At 46.4% G+C, this 22,447-nt stretch overlaps 1 protein-coding gene across 2 annotated transcripts in view; it reads left to right on the top strand.

The window, feature by feature from the left end:
- PTEN (phosphatase and tensin homolog) overlaps positions 1-22,447 on the top strand; it is a 791,199-nt gene that overhangs the window by 185,087 nt on the left and 583,665 nt on the right. The window lies entirely within an intron of this gene.

Here is a 22,447-nt window from a genome sequence, read left to right as displayed (position 1 = left end):
GGCACGCCCGATATCCCAGAACACAGGTGCAGCTTTTATGAAGGGATTGCACTTGCCTTGTTTTCTCCATTGTGAGAAATCAAAGGGCGTTTAAACTGCTAGTCCCTGGGGGTCTCTCCCAGAAGGCCAGGGCACGCCATCGCCTTTGGATTCAGACTCTGGTGGTGGACCAGTGCGGGAGGATCACCTGGGTGGGGGGTCTTTGGGGAGTGGGAGTCGGAGTGGGGCAGCCGATCGCGATACGCAGTATTCCTCCGTCCTATACCCATGATCCCTCCTATTTCTTAGGATGCTCCAATGTCCCAACCCCCGCCCCTCTTGCCCCCTTTCCACACAAACCCTGAGCAGAGGAAGAGGGTGACTGAGTAATAATGCAAACTTTTCTACATCGCATTGGACATGTCCCGCTAATTGGGTCAGGCAAAGTTGGGCACTTAAATCCAAGTGCATACATCTAATACCAGTTGGCTCTCCTCCCACGGATAAAAGGCGGAACATAGAGAAACACTCTGAGCAAGGTGGAACGCAAGTAAGAGAAGAACTTCCGGGGCGAAGGCAAACACTGGAAAAGAGCAACGGACCGAGGGGCGAGGGCCATGGGCAGAGAACCCCAGGAGTTCCCTGCAGGAGGTTGTTTCCTCAACAAGGCAACAAAAGACACATAGAGAAGGCTGAATCCAAACAAGAAGGCTGCTTTGTGTTTCAAGGACGCCAGCGACCCTCCCGTGTGAAGAGTTTGGGGAGGTGAGGCCAAGCCTGTGGTACTAACCTTGATTTTTTTAAATCGAAAGACTGTAAAGACCAGAAAGAATTGCACACGGCCGGTGAGTTGGAAAGCGACGTGAGAGACTGGTGTGTGCTAAAGAAAGATTGAAGTGGCAACATAATATCGCACAATTGAAGGCTGCATGCGTGTGGATGAGACATGAAGAAAGGCAGACCTGCGAATGAACCATGAAGTAACGATGGCTGTAAAATGAGCGATACTGAGTAACGGAGTGGTCCGGTGAAAGGAAGTAGCCCACTCGAAAATCTCAGTGAAAGGTGAAAAGTTTATAGCGATAAAGTGAATGAACTGTAAAAGCGAGGCGATTGAGAAAAGCGTAGAGTAAAAGGTGAACGTTGAACTTTGGTACATAATACAGTAAACTACCCAGACCAGGAAACACTGGGGAAAATGGGAGTGCGAGTTGAAAGCTGGAAAGTCGATGTGGTCCTGCGGAGGTCTGTAGAAAAGTAGAAAAAAAGCCACGCACATTGGAAAGTCTTGGACATTAGGGAACCGCCCGAACTCGACTGAGGGAGACCAAAGGTGTGATAAATGATGTGAAGGGAGGCCCTAAAGGAGGTGAATTAAGCTTGGTGAAGGGGCAACCCCTGCAAGTGTTTTTTTTTTTTTTTTTTTTTTTGTAAGAGGTCTGACCCTGACTGGGGGAGACAGACGTGAACTCTGTTGATTAACTATATTTTGAAAATTGTCAAATAAAACTTTGACGTGGAAGGCCAGGAGGGCCTCGATCCACGTCTTGAAATGAGCCTGAGCCAGAATGCCATCTTGCCTACAGGGACCTGCTTACTCCATGCTGTCCAACGTGGGGAGGAGAGTTGACTCAGCCACATTTATTCTTTGTTTGAATTGAACACAGACTTTCCTTCCTTTTGCATATATATTCTCCTTTTCACACCTTTTGTACAAGATTTAAGGCAGGCATTAGGTTTTTGTTAGTATATGCCATTTTGATTTGACAACACTCAACTAGGACTGTTTTATTTGTTATCTGATGGTCGAGTCTACTCCCATTTTAGCTACAGGGCAAAGTAGGAGTTTCTCCAACCCCATTGATATTTCAATAACTGTTTTACAAATTGCATTGTTTGTGTCAGTGTCATACTTGTGATACCATGCCTCCCTTACACCATCTTGTCAGTTATGTTGGCCTACTCCTTTTGTTTGTATGAGAACCCTGCAACCATATAATTTGCCAACTTTGTATATAAGGTCTAGAACAAGAACCTTATGGGTTTTCTGAAGGACTTCTTAATTGTATTGTCCTATCTTGTGTTGATGCGCGCTCAGTCATACGCTCACTAGACAATAGGCAACATTTTCTTTACAAAGTCCTATTCTAAATTTAAAGTACTACATTTTATATTAATGAAGTCCTGTCTTGTTTTGAAATCTAGTTTACGCTCGTTAACCTTACTCCTGATCTATGAAATGTTACTCTTGTTTCTGTACTGCAGAGTAATAATCTGATACTTCAGCTGTACTTTCTTGTCTCAACCTTTCAATAGAAGTAGAAGCATGCACCATTTTCTGTCTTGGATCAATTGTACTGTACAAACTGTTTAAATCATTGCATTGTTCCAGACCTACTATCTAAGAAAAGCACTATTCATAGCCTCGTACTGCTGCAGTTAAAATCATCCCCTCCTCAAAATTCCATTCCATCAGCATCTCATAAAAAACTTAGCAACAGGCTGCACACCCTTTTCCTATCGATATGCTTTCCAACACATTCAGACATCCACATGGGCAATTCTTGACCTGCCCACTTCTTAACCTTGGCCTTGCACTATATTTGGGAATTTAGCATTCGAGGGGATTGGTTCCTCTGACGTAATCCACATCTATGACGGGTAATCGCCACAGCTGTGCTGCTTTGGAAAATTTTTGGCGTCCTGCGTCAATGACGTCGATACGCCCCTTCGAGGACCTCCTTCGACGGCTGATGTCACCCGATGTTATATGTAGGACGCACGACGCCCGTAGCCTTAGTTCTGTTTTTTCTGCGAACGTGTTTGCTTCGGAATCTCAGTGCACCTCGGTTCTTCTTCTGTTTGAATCGGTTCTTGGTTTTTGTGAAAAATCATGTCTTCATCTTCTTCTACCCTGCGGTCGGGCTTCAAGAAGTGTTGAGACTGCGGTTCCAAGATGTCACCTACAGACCAGCACGACGTCTGCATCTGGTGCCTCGGCGAGGACCACGCCACCGATGACTGTGACGATTGCCAGTCTTTGACTTCGAAGGCCTTGCGGGAGCGGAAGAAGAAGTTATCTGTAGGTAGGGTTTCCGAACCCCGAAAGTAGAGATCCGCTGGGCTTTCGTCCGATGATTCGAGGGGCGACACTCCACGTCGGCGTAAGTCCAGGGCGTCTCGGTCCCGTAGTGGTTCCTGCCATTCCTCTGCCTCTTCTCGCCTTCCTCGTTCGAGGACTCAACCAGCCGGCGGGTAGCTTGTCCCAACAAGCATTAATCTCCGGCGGAATGGGACGCATTTCGCAAGGAGATGATGGCGATTTTTGAATCGCAGGGCTCCGTTCCTTCCGCGCCTTCGAAGGAAGCCGTCAAGGAACGCGCTAGGGCCGCCGCTCGCACGCCTTCGGGCTCGGGCGGTTGGTGCGATCATCGGGAGCCGTCGAGATCCCGCTCGGACAAGGTCCATCGCTCTAGCCATGCCCTTTCCAGGTCCCAGTCCTCGACGCCATCAAGACCGTCGGAGCCTGTGAAGTCTTCTAAGAAGACGTCTACACCATCAGCGCCAAGTCCGTCGAGGGAGTCTCTCAAGGCTCCGCCACGAGGAAGTCATTGGCGCCGAGGCCGTCAAAGGACACGTTCGGGGCACCGCCTTCGAGACCTGTGTCGAAGCCGTCGGCGCCACGCTCGATGCCGATTCCGTCAAAGCCCTCGACGCCTTTTGTGGAGGCTTTACCGGAGGTACCCCGTGCATCGGTGGTAACTCCGAGGAAGGCCCTGAAGCAGTCAGTGAAGCCTGTTTTTTAACCTTTTTCTGTGCTTTCATCCAGGGGTGGATGAAGGGTCTGATGGTTTGGTTCCTGTTGGAAGACCTGCGTCACTCTTTGCACGACGCCAGTGGTCTGGACACCTCTCTGGAGATTGAGTTCGGTAGGCCTGAACCTGGCACGCACGCCGAATCTTCATACCGGCGTCTCACGTCGAGGGTGACGGAGTACTTGGGGTGGTCTGCGCCACCAGTGGATTTTCTGCAGGATGACCTGACAGATATCCTTGACCAAGGTCCACCCTTTGACCCGGTGCTGCCATTTCATATGGCTTTACAGAGGAGGGTGGCAGTGGCTTGGACTGCTCTGGAGTCTCTCCCGGCAGTGAGGAAGTCATTGCCGAAAAAAATACCATCCAGCCAGTAGCGACCCCTGCTACTTGACGATGTACCCTACTCCGAAGAGTTTGGTGGTGCAGGCAGCTATGGCCCCGGCCAAGCAGGCGTCGTACCCTACCATCCTTCCTGATAGGGACGATAAACGTTTTGATGGCTGGGTGAAGAAAGTGTTTTCTTCAGGGTGTATGGCTTTACAGGCAGCCTACTCTGTGTGTGCCTTAGCACGTTTCACTCAAACTCTGTGGAATTGTCTCTTTGGCGGCTGCACATATTCCCGAAGGGGAGGAACGGGATGGTTTTCTTGCCCTTGTTCAGGATGGCAAGGATGCCATGTGTGAATCCGTTTTAGTGTGTGTGTTACACAGCACCCTCAGTGCAGTAACACTGGGGTGTCATAGTGACCCCCAAACATAGACTCCATACTCTGGGACTAACTACTGTCTCCCAGGGCATGTAAAGTCACCATTTACTTTACTAGTCCAAAATTATGAACAGAACCAGTACAAACCATCATATTGTGGAAGTACTGGAAGGGGTTAATTAGATTGCCCCTGGGTCTGTTTCCAAGGGGGCACTGTCCAGTCCCCCCTTGTCGAGTTTCTGGCTGGTGGCAGTGGATACCACGCAAAATATTCCACCGGAATATTTCCTATGGCATTTTCCCAGTGAGTGTAAACGCACCGCTTTTTGGTGCAATGTTAAGATACCGCCGGTTTATTTATTTAATATAAAATCACTGGTTGGATCTTTTCGCCAGAACTCTTTTCTAAAATGGCGTTTGTGTCGGTCTCTGTAACGCCAACCAAGGTCGGGCCCTTTTCCACTTTTTGGCGGGCTTCTCCACAGAAGAAGTGCCACTCTGTCTGGGTTCCACAGGATGTGTGGGTGGGGGAATTGGCACTCTGGACTGCGCTGCCTTAGCAACTGAAGTCGCACTCTGTTCTGATTGGCCCAGTGGTGAGCCGCCCGGCTCACCACTTAGCATGTATGAGTGACAGCTAGGCTGTTGAATGGGCGTTTTTCTGCATAAAAGCAGGGCTTTTGGGACTGGCACTTCAGAAGTCGCCAAAGGAACTAAGAAATCCGAAGAGGGGAGAAGCCGAGCCATCTGCAACGACGACACCACCGGTGGAGCCCTGCTGCAACAACCTCACCACTTTCCCGACGACAAGAGGAGATCTTCTGCTGGAAGAGTCTTCTCCCTTTGAGCTGGTGGGGACAACCAGTTCACCATTCGCCTTCCAGGATGTCCCTTGCTCGAATCACCCGTGCCAAGCACCCCGGCGGCCGGATAGCCAAGCTTCACCACTGTGACCGTGAATAAAAGGAACGCACCTTTTAACCGACGAACTCCGCGGCTGGTCTCTTCCCCTGGGCAGTGCAACGACTCAGTTTCCTCCTCGATGAGATCTTCTCTTCCACTGGTCGAAACCACAAACTGCACCCGCTGCCAGGAACAACTGCCACCGCTGAAGCTTCCTCACTCTTTAAGGTACTGTGTTCCGCCTGGCCTCCCTTTCTGCGGATTTTCTAAAGGTGACCCTCAAATCCTTGGCTTTCAAACTGGGTTGGCTCCAGACCTTCTAACTTTATCTTTCGCATCAAACCAACCTCCTTTGAACATTTCTGCAAAGACTTGAGTGCTTTTTAAACTCTGTGATCTTGGGCACATCTCACCTTGCTCCATTTAAAGTGGGCCTGGCCTATGAACTTCGGCTCTACAGTAGACACTGCTTTCACTAACTTGCTGTGGTCTTAGAAAAGTGTTGGGAACTGTTTTATTTTCATGACCTGCCTTTTTCTCTCCCTTTAACCTAATTATTGGAGTGCCATCTAAGTTAGGCGCTCACATCTGTTTTTACAAATAGTGGTGTTTTAACGTAGACTTGTCTAATAATTAAGGGAGGTGTGTATACTTTATCTGTCTGTGTTTGAACTTGCTTTGAATTAGAGTGCTTAGTGTATTTCCTAAAGTGTGTTTTAAATAAATAATTATATACTTTTAATACCAAGTTCTGGTCAGTGTTTGCTTGCTCAACTTTGTTTTAGCCCTATTGTGTATCCTCTCTATACTGCCCTACTTAGCTTGAGAGAAGTCTGACTGCTCAGCCACAGCTACCAGGTAAATCTGGGTGGTGCGGTCTGCTACCAATTGGGTTTACTACTTACTCCTGTAGTCTTAATCTTCTTGCAGTGTTCCCCAAGGGAACTGCACAGGATTCTGCCTAACAGGTTCTGGAGATCATAGCCCACGGCTACTGTCTTCCTTTCTGGCAGAGGCCTCACGACAATCCACCAGGGAATCTCTTTGAAGAGTCCAGATCCGCTCCTTGCACAGGAAATCAAATCCCTGCTGGAGAAAGGCACCATAGAACTGGTGCCTGTAGCGGAGAGGAACAAGGGATGATATTCCCCATATTTTTTGATCCTGAAAAAAGACGGGGGATTGAGAACCATCATGGACTTGCGTGGTTTGAACAAGCTCCTCAGGAAGGACAAGTTCAAGATGGTTACTCTTTCTCAAGTCCTCCAGGCCCTTCAACTTCAGGACTGGTTGGTGTCTCTCGACCTCAAGGACGCTTATTTTCATGTGCCGATCCATCCCAAGCACAAGAAGTACCTGAGGTTCGCTGTTGGCGACTCGCATTTTCAGTTTGGGTTCCTGCCATTCGGATTGACCTCCGCCCGAGGGTCTTCACCAAGCTCATGGTGGTGGTGGCAGCGTATCTCCGGAAAGGGGGGGATTCACGTCTACCCCTACCTGGACAATTGGTTGATCAGGGCGCGCTCTCCCGAGCAAATCCTGGATCTGTCAGTAACCTGCCACTCCCTTCACAAGCTGGGCTTCTCCCTCAATTTAAAGAAGTCCCACTTGACACCTACCCAGCGGCTCCAGTACATCGGAGCAGTGCTCGACACATCTCTGGGGCAGTGTTTGCCTCCCCAGGTGAGTGCTCATCACATTCTGCAGATGGTGGACAAGTTTCAACGTTCCCAAAGTCTCCCGGCGTTCGAGTTCTTGAGGTTGCTCAGCCTCATGGCATCCTGCATTCTTCTGGTGCCAGAGGCCAGGTTGCGGATAAGATCTTTACAGTGGGCTCTCAAGATGCAGTGGTCGCAGGCCTCTGGCATGATGGATCCAGTTCAGGTGCCGCCCTCGGTCGCCCAGGATCTTCTGTGGTGGGCCGTTGAAGGCAATTTGATGAAAGGGCCTCCATTTTGGCAACCCTGGACGGAGGTGACGATTGTGACGGATGCATCCCTCACGGGATGGGGAGCTCATGCCAACGAGTTGACAGTCAACGGTCGTTGGTCTCCGTCGGAGTCCAGACTCCATTTAATCTGCTGGAGCTGAGGGCCGTCAGGCTAGCCCTGAGGGCTTTTCTGCCGGCTGTGCGGGGAAAGAATGTCCTGATTTTGACGGACAATACAGTGCCCATGCACAACCTCAATAAAAAGGGGGGGGTGGCAGGGTCCCTCCCTCTGTGCAGAGAGGTGATGCATCTCTGGTTCTGGGCCATCCAGCAGGAAATCTCGATCTCGGCAGTTCATCTGGCCGGAAACTAAAACTTGGTGGCGGACGCTCTGAGCAGGCAGAGCACGGTCTCTCACGAGTGGGAGCTGGCTCAGGAAATTCTCCTGGAGATCTTCGCCCTTTGGTGGACCCCACAAGTGGATCTCTTCGCCATCAGTGTCAACCGGAAGTGCAAAAGATTCTGCTTGTGGGAATTTCCTCCAAGAGGAGCCTTAGGGGACTTGTTCGTAGTGGAGTGGTCCTTCCCACTGCTGTACAAGTTTCCTCCAGTCCCTGTCATCCCGCAAGTGCTGCGGAGGTTACGGAGGTTCGGTTTCCGAATGATCCTCATTGCTTCGGCATGGGCCAGGAGAACGTGGTACCCGGACCTTCTCGACATGTCCATCTGCCATCCACGCCGTCTTCCCTACCGAGACGATCTGCTCTCACGGGAGGGGGGGTCAGGTTCTCCATCCAGAGGTCAAGTCCCTCAACCTTCATGCTTTGCTTCTGAAAGGTTGAGATAGGATTGGGACGTCCCTGAAGATGCGATGGAGGTGTTGCTTTCGGCCAGAAGGCCTGCAACAAAGTCCCTGTACCGTTGCCGTTGGAGAAAGTTCTGCAAATGGTGCAGGGTTAAGAATATGGATCCTTTTACATGTGCCATTCTTGTGGTTCTGTCTTTTTTGCGTTCATTAGCCCACAAGGGTGTGCAAATGGGTACCATTAAACGTTACCTGGCGTTGTGTCCATATTTAAGTGCTCGTCTGAGGAGTTCTTATTTTAAGATTCCTTTGATTTCTCAGTTTTTGAAAGGGCTCACTAATGCGTTTCCACCGTCACCTTTCCATTTGCCCGGTTGGGATCTGAACCTCGTTCTAAAATTCCTAATGGGAGCTCCGTTTGAGCCTTTACATTCTTGTTCTTTGAGACTGTTGACCTTTAAAACTGTATTTTTAGTTGCGGTTACTTCCGCTTGCAGAGTGAGTTGCAGGCACTATCCGCCAAGCCACCCTTCATGGTGTTCCATAAGGATAGGGTTGTCCTTAGGGTTCGTCCTTCTTTTCTTCCGAAGGTTGTGTCGGAATTTCATTTGAGCCAGAAGTTCATTATTCCGGCATTCTATCCTCCTCCGCATCCTGGTAAGGAAGAGGAGAGGCTCCATAGGTTGGATCCTAGGAGAGCTTTAAATTTCTACATCTCACGCATGTCCCGGGTCAGAGTGGACCATCAGCTCTTTGTAGGTTACGCTGGTAGGCGTTTGGGACAAGCTGTTACGAAGCAGTCTGTCTTGATGGATTATCTTGACAATCTCTGAATATTACCGTTTGGCGGTAAAGGACCCTCCGGTAGGCTCACGGGCCCCTTCTACTAGGTGTGTGGCTGCCTCTACTGCTCTGCAGAGGGGTGTTCCCATTCGTAACATTTGTGAAGCAGCCACATGGGCCTCTGGCCATACTTTTGTCAAACACTACTCCCTGTATTCTATCCATGGGCAAGATTTGGCCTTTGGTAAGGCAGTCCTCTATTCTGCAATTTAATTGGGCATTCTAAATTCTTTTCCCACCTCCATACGCTGGTACTGCTTTGGGAGTCTGTCATAGATGTGGAATACATCAGAGAAACCAAAGCCCTCGAAGTTACTTTCTTACCTGGTAACATTCTTTCGATGGGATGTTCCGACGACGTATTCCACATCGAACCCCCCTCCCAGCCTGCCCCTCTACAGAATTTCTTATGCGATTGCGGCTTTTGTTTCCGCAAGGCTTTCTGTAGTAATACTGGCAGAAGACTGGTGCCACACATTCTGGGGGAAAAGCTACAACTGAGGCTGCGGGCGTTGTGCGTCCTACATATAAGATCGGGTGACAGCCATCGAAGGAGGGCCTCGATGGGGCGTATCGACGCAGACGCCAAAAATGTTCCCAGGCAGCCCAGCTGTGGTGATTACCTGTCATAGATGTGGAATACGTCGTCGGAACATCCCATCGAAAGAACGTTACCAGGTAAGAAAGTAACTTGTTCATCCATATCTGACAAACTGTTCTGAATTAACAACAAACCAGATCAAATGCCTCTATCAATTGTACTAGGCAGTGCAGGCACTTCTTGAGTAAATCGCTCCTCCAAACTCTACGAGTATTATCTGGTCATCATGTATTTGATTCTCTGACTCTGCCTCTTATGGATAAGTGGCCCTTGAAGCAAAGCGTTCTACATAATGGACATATGAGCAATGAGAATTGATCCACACTAATACAGTAGTTTTTCCTTGGCTGCATCCCTACTCTTTTGTCCCATCATTCTTCACCTTCTCTAACATCAATGGTCGAAGTGAGCGGGAGCGGTCGGGAGCGGTGCTCCTATACTTTTTTTAAATTACCTTTCACAGCTCCTATACGTCTATTTTAAAAAGAAACCGTTCCGGAATGGTTTCGTTTTAAAATAAAAGTGTAGGAAGAAGTTGAAACTTGCACTTTCAGTGAACTGCACTGAACGTTCCCTTAAACAGCAGGTGCAAGTGTTTAGGAGTATGTATTGTGTGTGGGACGGGACGTGGTGATGGGGTTTGTGGGGAGTGGGTGCAGGCCAGCAGGGAACATAGTTCCACTACTTCTTTTCGTACACTTCGACCACTGTCTCACATCTTATCTTGCCCTCTCTCTTCCTTTTGCCCTTTGCACAGACTACATTCTCGATATGCTGGTCAAGGTCACAATACCCCTAGACAAGCCATATGATACTGCTACAGCAGTGATTTGGCATAGTAAAAAGCCTTTTAAGATAACGCACTTTTCCACACTTACTGGTCTCTTGAGCAGCATGCGACTCAGTCTTCTATTCTGCGCCATATAATGGGCGGCACTCATTACCTTGAGGGTGGCATATGTTGAGTTACTTCCTCCAAGACAAGTTCTCCATAGCAAGGCCGCTGCTGTATGCAAAAGCTGCAGTGAGAAGTCTGAACTCCCCCATCCTTCCATGTGGGGGTAGCAAACCACCAGGCATTGTGCTGGTCAGACGGTTTCCTCATGTCGTCTAACATGGTTGAAAAGCGTGGCTTTTATGGTTTATTGCCCCAGATATGTAGTATTAATGTAACAAGCATCCTGCTGTAGAGGTTTGGCTTGCAAGACTACATTTCCAAAGGGATATTGCAGGAAACTATGGTAAACTGGGTATTGGACGAACAGTCTGTGATGGGCAAAGTACACCAATTCTTTGAAACCACTGAGTTCATGAGTTACACAGAAACAGGAGAGAAGACAAACCGCGAGCGAGCAAACTAAAGCTCTCTCTCAAACCCAAAGCACCAAGGTGCTTATCGCTGTCTGTGCCGGATCAGCATGGTGTAGCTGAAAGGAAGCCAGCAATCTTCTTGGCGCTGGGAATTGCAAATGGCACTTCACAGTGCGACCACCTTAAAACCCTGACAGTACCTCACCAATTGCTCAAAAGCTCAGAATAGTGGTTTTGTTTTGGCTAATTTTGAAGTCTTTAATGAGGGATATTAAAATAAATCCTGAGAATACTGAATCGGCAGCAAGAACTCGAATGACAAATAATGAGGGGCAAGATTGAAAGTAAAGGCCTGCGGGTATAAAGGAGGTTAGTAATGGCCTGAATGAGGGACTCCTGGAGGAGACAGATATGCTTAGCCATGCTCCTTTGATACTGTACCCTTGCCCTCACTTGATGTTAGCAGCTTGGTTGCACAACAGCTTATCTTGGCTTGTCTGCGTACATGCATTTTATCCAGGCAATAAGGAAGGTTTCCACCCTCTGTGTTCTTGTAAATGGACTTGGTTCTCTCACGTTTGTGCTTGGAGAATAAGAATCCACACTCTGGCTCCTAAGACTGTTTTCTTTTTCTTTCTACCTGGTCTTGCTTTTTCTGGACTACAGAAAGTTCATGCATAGCTATCTATTGGCTCTAGGAGCTAATCTCCGCTCTGACCAAGCTTCCGTTTCAATAGCCAATATAGTGAAGTGCCTCTTCAGCCCGTTATCTCGAACAAAACCCCCTCCTCTATCAGGAGGTCACATAATCTGCAATGGGATATTCATGTGGTATTGCCAGCTATCTGCCATAAACCATTTTATCGAAAGGAGGACAAAGGGTTTTGGCTTGGTTGTTTGGAAAACTGATTTTTCTTTTTATGGCCATCGCTTCAGCAAGGTTAATTGGTGAGATCGAAGGCTCTGTTGATGTTTCAGCAGTACATCTCTTGAACTTTAATGGCAAGGCTGCAACCTGAGATATTCCTTCAGACTTCTTGGTAAAACCATGTGTAGCCTTTCTCAGTCCCATAAAGATTCTTCTTATTTTCAAAGACATTTCTCAAAGACCTAGGGCAGTCTGCAGTAATTCTAGTATTCATTTTAACATTTCATTGCAGAAAGCGAACAGTCACTTATTAAAGAGCCTGCAATTGATATCAGTAACACCGGTTATAATTTGTCACAGGTAAAACATGATCTCTCAACTGTTTCCAAGCTGAGAGAAATCAGTTACTTTTTGGCAGGTGATCTTTCCATTGACGTGAAATACTGTTGGGGCTTTTCTGAGTTATCTATTTAAGTCTATGGAAAACAGTAGGCCTTGTGGGAGCTGGGGGGTGGGATGAGCCATTGTGGTATTACTAATTACTCCCTCCCACTGTGTAAAATGACAGGCTGGGTGATTGGTTGCAGTGTCTTATTTGCTGCCCTTTCAATTATTTAGATAAACCACGCTGCTCCTTTGTTTCGGAGGATTTGTAATGATGGTAACCAAACCTCAAACATTGTTAGAAAGTAAACTCTAGTCCAATGTGGTTCATCTTCCTAATGAGGGCGAGCTTGGAGGTATCGTTTACTAAACCAATGACGATTTGGTTTAATACCAAGAGTCGGGTATCCAAAAACTGGAGCATGTGAACATACTTCGGAGATAGCAGTGTGGATGTATTTCACAGGTTTATTTTTGTTAGTTTGCCAACTACAGTTTCCTTTGTAAGCAGACACAGAAATATCAAAGATGGCCTCAGTAAGTCACCAACTCCCGAAGACTGGTCCAGGGTTTTTATTGATCTGATAAAATGAGCTCTAGGGCCGTCCCTCTCTTGTCAAGAGACAGCGTGCCCAATCCTAAACCAAGCGTTCCTTCTCCCTAGGTCTTTATCTACTGAATGGTAACCCCTACTTCTCGGTTCTGCCTGCCTTTGTGATGGCCTAAAATCACGTTTTGTATCCCTTTTAGATACTTTAGCGACTTCCTTGATGTGACCTACTCTACTTCCTTGGTTAGTTCTAGAGATTGTGGGGGGTGCCTTCAAGACACTCCAGCCCACTCTTTTCTCTTTCATCCTGGTATTTATCTCGCTATGTTCTCTTCCCCTGCACATTCCTCTCCACCTTTCCTCTCACACTCCACCCACCTTCTCCTTTCTCTCTCCCTGCTACTTCTTGTTCCTCTGTATCTTTCACTCACCTCCACCCAACCTCTGATCTGACTTCTTCCTACCCTCTGACAATTACTCCTCCTTTCCTCCCTCCACACCACTACTACTGTCTACTCGCCACACTACTACTCTCTCCTCTCGCCACTATTACTTCACCACTTGCTCCTTGATTACCTTCCTTTCACTCGTTCAGTCACCTCCCACTCACTCCCTACTCTATACTACCACCTTACATGTACAGTCCCAGTACAGTACCACTCACTCTCACCAGCCAATACCTCACCCTATCGGCAAATTGCCTCTTCACTCCTTTCCACCGTCTATCCTCCATTTGTTCTCTTGGTCTGCCACCTTCTCTTCCTCTGACCTCCTGTCCTTCCTTATGTCCTCCCTCTTTTGCCTACATTGGCTCTCTCCTGGTTCTTCTGGCCAATTGTGCCTGCTCTTTCCAGCACAAGAGATGTTACAAACTTTGCAATCCATAAAAGGTGGTCTAAATCCTGCCTCTTTTTCCCATGCGGGTTTTCCCCAGTTCTGCAATGGTGGCCCGCTGGGACAACTATTTGTGTAATGTCCTGCCGGTACAGTTCGTTGGTTGGCTATGCATGTATCTAAATGGCTTGGAGTGCTGAATGGGTATTAACGCTGCACAAGCTGCTCTGCAGGCTTGCAGTGTTGATAATCGCATAGTGTGGAGGCTTGCAGGTTGTCTGTTTGGCAGTGCTGTTCTTCACAGATGTTGACCTTCCTGTTCTGCAGTGTTTCCTTGGGGTTGTGCAGCCTGGTAATGGATGACTTTGTTCAAGAAACCGAGAAGACCTAGCCAATATCATGTGAGACAGGCATGGGATGATCATCAACAGTGGTACTGGCCACACTTAAATACGGGACACATCAATCCCCTGGGGTAGGACTGGCTCTGGCTTCCACCTTGCTACTCCTCCCAAGCTAAAGATTTAGGGATTGGAAATACAGCGCTCCTTTTGGATTAAATGTTTACTGTCTGGAAGAACAGAAACAATAAGGCTAAAACCATTCATATCCGCACCACGGGAAACAATTTATGGTGTCCCACCTCACTATCCCCACTGCTGTTCAACATCTGCATGCCGCCCCTAATTAACCTCATCAAAAGACATGGCCTTGTATCCTAAAACTATGCAGATACCCAAATCTACAAAATCAACTGCAACAAAGAGGAGAACCCCACGCTAACAGACTGTCTCAAAGACCTCTACCAATGGATAAACACTAATAACCTTAAAATTAACCCGGACAAAATGAAATCATGATTTCACCGAACAACCAAGGAAACATGAACATACCATGGCCAACAGAACTGGGAACCCCACAGGACCCATCCAAAGTAGTCAAAAACCTTGGAATCCTATTGGACAACAAGTTAACACTAGAGCCACGAGTCAACGCAATAACTGCTTCTATCTGCATGCTATCAAAACGATACTACCCTCATTTCCTCCCGGCACAGAACACTTGCCATCATCTTCCTCATGTCCAGGATTGACTGCGCCAATACCTTGTTATGCCGGAAAACTTGCTGAGGAAACTACAACAAATATAGAATGCAGCTGCCAGACTTCGCCTCAAACTCTCCCGAAGAGACCACATCACACCAGTGCTAAGGATGCTACATTGACTCCCAGTCAGAAAAAAATCTCCTTCAAAATGTGTATAATGCATAGAGCAATCCACGACTAGGGAGCGGAATTCATACAAATGAAAACATTGCCATCTACAAACCAGCAACGACATCGGCCTAGAACCGAAATTTTACACAAGGAAAATACTTGGAGGATCAGCCTTCTCTTGCATAGCTGTAAAACTCTGGTACTCCCTCCCGAAAGAAATAAGACTACGGAGGACTAGCTAAAATTAGAAAACATCTAAAATTCAGGCTCTTCAGTACCGAAAGGAATGAAAATGCCGAAACAGCATCTGCATAACACAAAATGAACCCCTTGAAACCAGGGACTAACGAAACACACCCGACATGAAGTGAGACCAAGCAAAGGGATCTACTTGCAACACAATCCAACGCTCCAGACATTGCAAAATCCAACCAGAAAAACACCAAAAAAGCGATGAGTACAACCACTAATGTACTGATCTAATATCATTTGCCTATTAGCATTTGGCTTACTCGAATAGGCTAGCCTTATCCTGCATTCAACCTAACTGTGTTAAATCAGCCACATCCATTATAATTGTTAATAACTTGTAAGAACAATGCTATAGTGCATAATAGTGGATTGTGACAAGCCGACTCAATGACCCCTGCAACCTCTATTCCAAAGAACACCAGATGGAAAAAAAATAGGAGCCGTAGGGAAACCCTCAAAAACCCTATCGCTGACTAGTGAAGCTTCAGCAGGTTGGTCAGCCTCTTCCTTCAATGAAAGATGAAGTTAGTTCTGTGCCTTCTTGTTTGTGGAGTGTGGACCCTGGTGCCACAGAGAAGTGAGAGCGCGCTGGATAGAGGGGGAGAGGGAGTGGTAAGTAAGCGGGTATCGATTGAAGAAAGATCGGTGAGGGGGAGCGTAGCATGGTTCTGGAGCAAACTTGTTGAGTTTGTGAAAGGAGCGAGCAGTTCTGAGGTTCTTGGTTCCGCAGCTAGAAGAGTCTAGGAATAAGCAATAAATAAATAAAAAATCCAAGCGGTCTGCTAATAAAAAGGATATTGAGAAGGCGAACTTCTGAAGCGTCTTGGAATGGAGTAGTGACGCACCTGGAACATCCTGCAGGAATGCAGAAACAGGAAAGAGGCTGCAGAACCACCAGATACTAGACCGATAAAACAGCGCAGGGTACGCCATCTTGGTGGAAGATCTGAAGATGCCACAAATCCCTCTCCATCTGTGCAGCAGAGCACCGGCAAAGCCAGGGTATAGAAATAATAGCATAGTTAAGCCGTATGCTCCCTGCTGCGGTCTGAGATAGGCACTATAACTCCTGTATCATGATGGGCTGATTGAGACACACTTTGTTGGGTGGGAAATGCATCGCACTTTACTGGACTGCTTGGGACAGGAAATGTATTTCCCCCAGATGGGTTGTTTAAGGGTGATGAGTGTCGCAACGGGATGAAGTGGTGGTGGATGGGAGAGGCGTTGCACGCGGAATGGGTGTTGGAGATGAGAAGGGTATCACAATATGATGGGAGTGTCGAGGGTAGGAAGTGTCTCGATTAGACTAACGGTTAGGGCGGGAGATGTATCACAATTAGAGGGACTGTTGGGGGTGAGAAATGCATGGCACTAAGGGATTGGTAGGGGGGAGAAACCATGATGCACTAGGATTGAATGCTGGGGACAAGGAATATGTAGCACCTGGATGAATTGTTGGGGGAGATAAATGTTTCGCGCTGCATGAACATCTGGAGTGGGAAATCGGGAAAGAATTGCCACTAACTGTACTAAAAACTCACCTTTCTGGATACGCACCCTCAAACTGTGACTTAATCACAACCATACCTCTACCGCACCACCAACCACATGCACCTCGCAAGACCGGACGTGAAAACAAACCATACACAATCACACCTCAACATCACATGACTGATACAAACCGAAAACGCACCATGCCTAGTGACCAGTTTCTCTGAGCTGAAGCTGCCAAGAGCACATCAACGCTCTTTTGCTCTTCTCCCTCTCAACCCCACTAACAGCCCCAGCAATGCTCCTTCTATTGCAGATCAGCCAGAACACCAAGAGACAATGCAAGTGGTGACAGTGTGCTGTAGAATACACATTAACAACCCCATGGCATGAATATATCAAGAAAATGCAAATGACCTGGAGTTTTACCATCCTTTTTGGTAATCCTTCTTGGTACACAATAGAAGTCTACATTAACTTGTAATATTTAAGGCTTGGTTTTTGAAAGATCCTTTGGATACCGGCGCACACAAATGTTTATCCTTCCAGATAATAGAAAATATTGCTTTTGAAAAAAATCTCGTTCAGCAAGTTATCCTAGAATCTTGACGACCAAATTGAGATTGACTATCTTAATTTTAACCCATTGCAATGCATGTTGGAACACAGTAACTGGAGAAATGTTTTTATGGTAGCTTGGACGAAGATTATTTTTTAAATTGTATTTGCACACTGCATGGATTGCCTAGGAGGCAACACCCAGAGCTACTGTTGAATTGCACAATGTTCAGACCATAAAAAATTAGCTAAACATTTTTAAAACAACCACCAATTAGTCCATATTCTATGTAAAGTTAAGATACTTTGAGAACATAGATATTAATTTGGCAAAATAATTTTAGTGCTTTTTGATTTCCTTTACCTTTTAATGATATCCTAAGAGCATCCATGTTTGGATGAACATTTGCAATATTTGCAAATGTTTGTGTTAAATAAATTTTACCTTTTTACTTTTTTATGCTACTCCATTTCTGATTCCTCAATGGATGTACACGGAAGCCACACAAAGGATTTGAAAATATTCATATTTTATTGCAAAGTAGTTTTCTTCTTGAAAGTGACCAGATGCTTATTCTACAATAATATGCATGCAGATAATAGCTGTACATCCTGCACTTTTGCAAACCGCACTGTCCAATAAAGTAAAGTACCAGCAGCACCTGAAGGGAAGTTGCTAACATAAACAAATGAGTTTGGGTAACCACAAGATGCCCAGCTCAAACACAAGATTGCTTCTCCCAACTGGAATTTGCTTGACATGGCTTTGATGTTAGTTGCGTATTTGTAAAGTTTATGCACAATATGCTTTAATTACCAAAGCACTTCCATGTGCCAAACTACTTCAACCATAATCCCAGCTCTGTTGGGCTATTAGTACAATCTACTGGGTAATCTGCAGAGCTCTCAATCTGTTTCATGTTACCTCCAGGAGAATATCATGTTGCCATCAAATGAGACGTGGTATCCCCCTTCTTCTTTTAAGAATACCCCATCCCTGCCTAATGCCTTAATGGCATACTCCTACACCTCCCCTCATCCACCTTGGAGGAAGCTGAAGAGCTGTATATGAGGCATCAACATCAGACTTGCACTCTAAAATTAATGAAACACCTTCTCAGCTTGTACCTTCAAGTCCTCTACAACTGACTTGTCTTTAAAGAACAATTACCTAGACTTTACCGACCTTACCTATAAAACGTAAAGAATGGACTTCCATTTCCATAACTACCAGAAAACTGCAACGAGGAAGATCAATAGTAATGCAGATCGCGGAAGGCCAGGAACACAGGCTGCGCTGTAGTTGTTGCGAGCGCATGCCTTTGCCTGGGAGAGTCAAACAAGTGCAACAGCTAACTGAGCTTGCTGCTGGTTGGAGAAAGCTGCTTTACTCTAGGCGAACCAAGAGACCGTGAGGCTGGAGAGGGGGCCAATGAGTGAACCGGCTTGCAAACCAAGGAGGGAAGCTGACCGTGAGAAGAATGTGCTACGGGATCACCAGAAGCCAACAGAGAGGGCTCATGGGTGTTTGCAGGTGTTTGGAGGCAGCCTTTGCCTTACCAGAGCCTGAAGACACAAAGTAGAAGAGCACAGCAGGTACCGTGAGAGGCAGAGAAATGGATTTGGCAACACAGCAGGAAATGCTAAACGACAGTTGAGGCTTAAAGCAGAAGGAAACTACGCCAGCCAGAACCGGGGAGTCCACCCAAGGGAAGCGGGCATGCCGGGGCGTATTAGCAGCCATGCCAAAAACAGATGAGCATTCATGAAGCATATAGAGAGAGCATGTTTTTGAAAGGGAGAACGGAAGAAAAACACAAGAATTTCAAGTTTGTAAGTGTATTGTATATGTAAAAGATGTCCAGGCAGGTTAATATTCCAGGCAGAAAGAATACCAGGAAAAGCAAGAAACTATCCAGATTGGAGAGGTGCATAGAGCCCACACGAGAAAAGCCGTGGCAGGCAAAGTATTCCAGGCAAATTTAAGGTATAAGAAAGATAACTATATGTGAAAGCCCTGGCAGGAGAGTATACCAGGCAGTTGCAAGTGTGCGCATAAAAGAGAGCCCTGGTTGGGAAGTAGACCTGCCAAAGACAATTTGATCATTGTATAGGAAATAACGGACGTTAAACGGTCCTGACAAAGACTTATACGGAAGTGCTGTGCTGATCACAAGAGCAGTGAAAACCTGGCAGGAGAGTACATCGGGTATCTTAACAAGTGCCAAGTTGCCTTATATATTAGTTATGTAATCTATCAATCGAAACCCAAAGAACTGACATTGTTGAATAAGCAACCAAGGGAAGAGAAATCCAGGGGAAGGTAATCGCCCTCTAGAATAAGGATCTCTATCCAATTGGAACATTTGTATTGGAGTTGCACATTTTCCTTTTTGAACACTTTATGACCCACTCAAGGTCAAAGACATTACCCATTTCACTTTAGAATTTAGTTTGAAATGTGAGGGCCAGAATAGTACTTGGACATAGGACGTTTTTGCTTTGGACATACTGACATTGACAGACCGTTAGTTTTTATTTTTGGTAGGGAAACGTCTCTTAGAGCAAGGACAGAGGTTCCCCACCCCCTTTTTATTTGAATGCGTCTTTGACCAAAGCCATGACTCCCTTGTGTCTGACTCCCATTCCTGGCTCTTCACAAGACACAGGTGGCTTTTTAACTGTAGGCACCTTTGGTTGAAAATACCATAATTGTGTGTCCTCCCCTCAAAGGTATGGTGGCAGTTGGTCAAAACTAAATATAATCCATGTCTGTTTGGACGTTTTTGGCTACTCAAGCTATAAAACTATACAGCTATGATGTAATTTTGTCTGCTTGGTGGTCAGTAACTTTCATGATGGCGCCTAGTTTGTGCTAAGCGGTCTGCTTGCAGTACCCAAAACAACCGTGCAGGTCCACCAAGGAAGCCCTCTTTTTATCCCTTGAGTAGGCTTGAAACATTGTCCAGGTATCTGGTCCTCCAGTCTGAGCCATAGACAGTCCTGCCATTACGATGGCCGCCTCCCACCAGGGTGCTGGCTTCTGTAGTCCTTTTTAAGTATGCAGACAGAAGAAGGGCGCAGGGTTGGAGTAACCCATGAGAGAGCTTCGGGCACAGAGCGGCCCCTCAATCTTTCATATTGTTATCGCCCCGAAACCTCTTATCCTCCTTGCCATTTCTTGCAGACAGAACACACTGGGTATGACATCCGATGGCAAAGGATACTTCTTACAGCAGCTTGGATTGGACATCAAACACGCTTGATGAGGGCCAGTCTGCTGTGGTGTGTTGCGTATATAAGAAGGGAGGTGGGTGGGAAGTGTTCTCTACAGACCATCCCTTTCTGGAAGGGCAGAAGAAAGGACCACATTGCCCCCGAGAACCTGTACCGGGTCTGCCAGCATTTCCAACGCCCAGAAACCAGCCCAAAGCCTGTCTCGCGCATGAGGTTTTTGAGCCGGCTAAACCGTGCTCGACACACTTGGCGCTACTACAGGAACTGCAATGCTGCTCTTTGGCACTCCCAAGTACTTTGATCAGCTGACAAACATTGAATTGAATCTGGATTTGTGGAATCTTCTCTTATGATTTTCGTTATGTTAGCATGCCTGTTAGTTATCAGTTCACCTTTTAAACCACAAGATGGAAGCTTTTCTATCAATTTTGTTAAACCATTCTACTATATTACAACAGCGGATGTATATATTCTGTAATGTTGATGACCACAGATTATGATTTTTCTGCTGTCCAGATCCAGAAAATAAATGCAATATTCTGCACTAAAACCTTGACTGTCTCATTGACCAGCACCAGCCAAAGGTGCATTTTCTGCCGGTGCATTGCCCAGTGCTCCTTGTTATTGTAAACGTGATTCATCTATCTTGTGGAAGAGCCTATTATCTCTGGTGCTTGTATAAGTGTTTTTGGAAATAAACTGTAGTCTACCAATTCAAAAATTTGATATTTTGGTTAAGGTTGAACCATTAAACGAGCACCTGAACTAAGCACATTACCTTCTGAAACGTGGACAATAACGGGTTGTGCGGAACATGAAAGGCTGTGGTGGTTGTCTTGACCGATACCTTGTATTTATCCTTGTTTCAGTCAGCTTTGTTTCTGAAAATAAAGTTATGATTTCTAACATGCAGTACCATTAATTGACCTGGTTTATTTTTTTCATCCATCAGCAGATCACACAAATTATTTCTGTTCCCAGGGCCTCATTTCGATTTTTTTACAGTCTTCTGCTTGAAACGTAATAATTCTCTATCAAGACCGGAGTCTAGCATTATGCCTTTATTTTACTCTTTAGCAGTTTCAAAACTTCACTTTCTTTCACGAGAATGTTTTTTCTTTCTTTTCTAAACCGGATTGAAAACGGGCAACTAATCCCCATAAATCTCATCTGTTCTGTAGTCTCCTCTGAACACTTCTTTCTCCTCATTAGATCTGGGGGGTGCCTTATGCTGCCTGGATTGAAGATATCCGCAATTTGCTCTTTGGGGTCTTGGGTGCTCTTCTCCTTTCTTTCTTCCCACCTTTTAACTCCTGTATCGGGGAATGTGTCTCTAATCTGTCGCTGTCTGACGCAGTATCTCCATCGCCCATTTTGTGTTCCCCCGGGGAAGTGGGTAGGGGGCTTGGCACTGTAGTTTTCTGAAGGAAAGCATCCTTTAGGTTCACAAACGCATCGGATGCCTCTTCTTTTTCCACAGTTTCTGGACCCGGGGGAGTAGTAACTTTCTTTTCTCTCCCCTGCACCACAACCTCTCTGAGATTGTCCTGCAAACGTGCTCTTTTGATTCCTTAGCTGCCTTATACAAGCCATAAATCATTGGTGGGGTAAGTGCTCAGGTGCCCTAAATTGCTGAATACTGTTTAAATGTGCATCTGGTGTGCTTTTTACATCTCGCGCTCCTCATCGCTATTCTCCTGCATGGATATGGATTCACATGCTCATTAATATTTCGTCAGGCTGTGAATCCTCGGTAAAAGAAAAAAAGTTTCACTTTCACTTTAAAACTATTTCAAATGGATTGTGTCCTCCAAAGTATTCCTCATTTTATGATATTCGTATCCTGCCAGCTTTGCTGCTTCGGAAAAAAAATTCTCGGCAGAGTGCTCTGTGCACGAGGTTGTGGCGTTAATGTCCCTCGACGGTCTCCGCACCGTGTCGGCTTCACCATCAGTATATATAGCTCGTGCCGCGCCCTGTTGGTTTCAGTTCAGTTTTTCCGAATGCTTCGCTCTCGAACGCCGCACTTCGAAATTTTCTTCAGAACAAGTCGTCGTCTTCCACCTTTTCTACTCCCAAGACGGGGTTCAAGAAATGTATCGACTGCGGATCGAAGATGTCCATTGCAGATCCTCACCGCGTTTGTCTTGGTGCCT

This window comes from Ambystoma mexicanum, chromosome 8 (assembly GCF_040938575.1).
Source record: "Ambystoma mexicanum isolate Mex_15411 chromosome 8, UKY_AmexF1_1, whole genome shotgun sequence".
In the NCBI taxonomy this organism is placed as follows: domain Eukaryota; kingdom Metazoa; phylum Chordata; class Amphibia; order Caudata; family Ambystomatidae; genus Ambystoma; species Ambystoma mexicanum.
The sequence above is the reverse complement of the archived record's forward strand: the minus strand, read 5'-3'. Positions and strand labels throughout refer to the sequence as shown.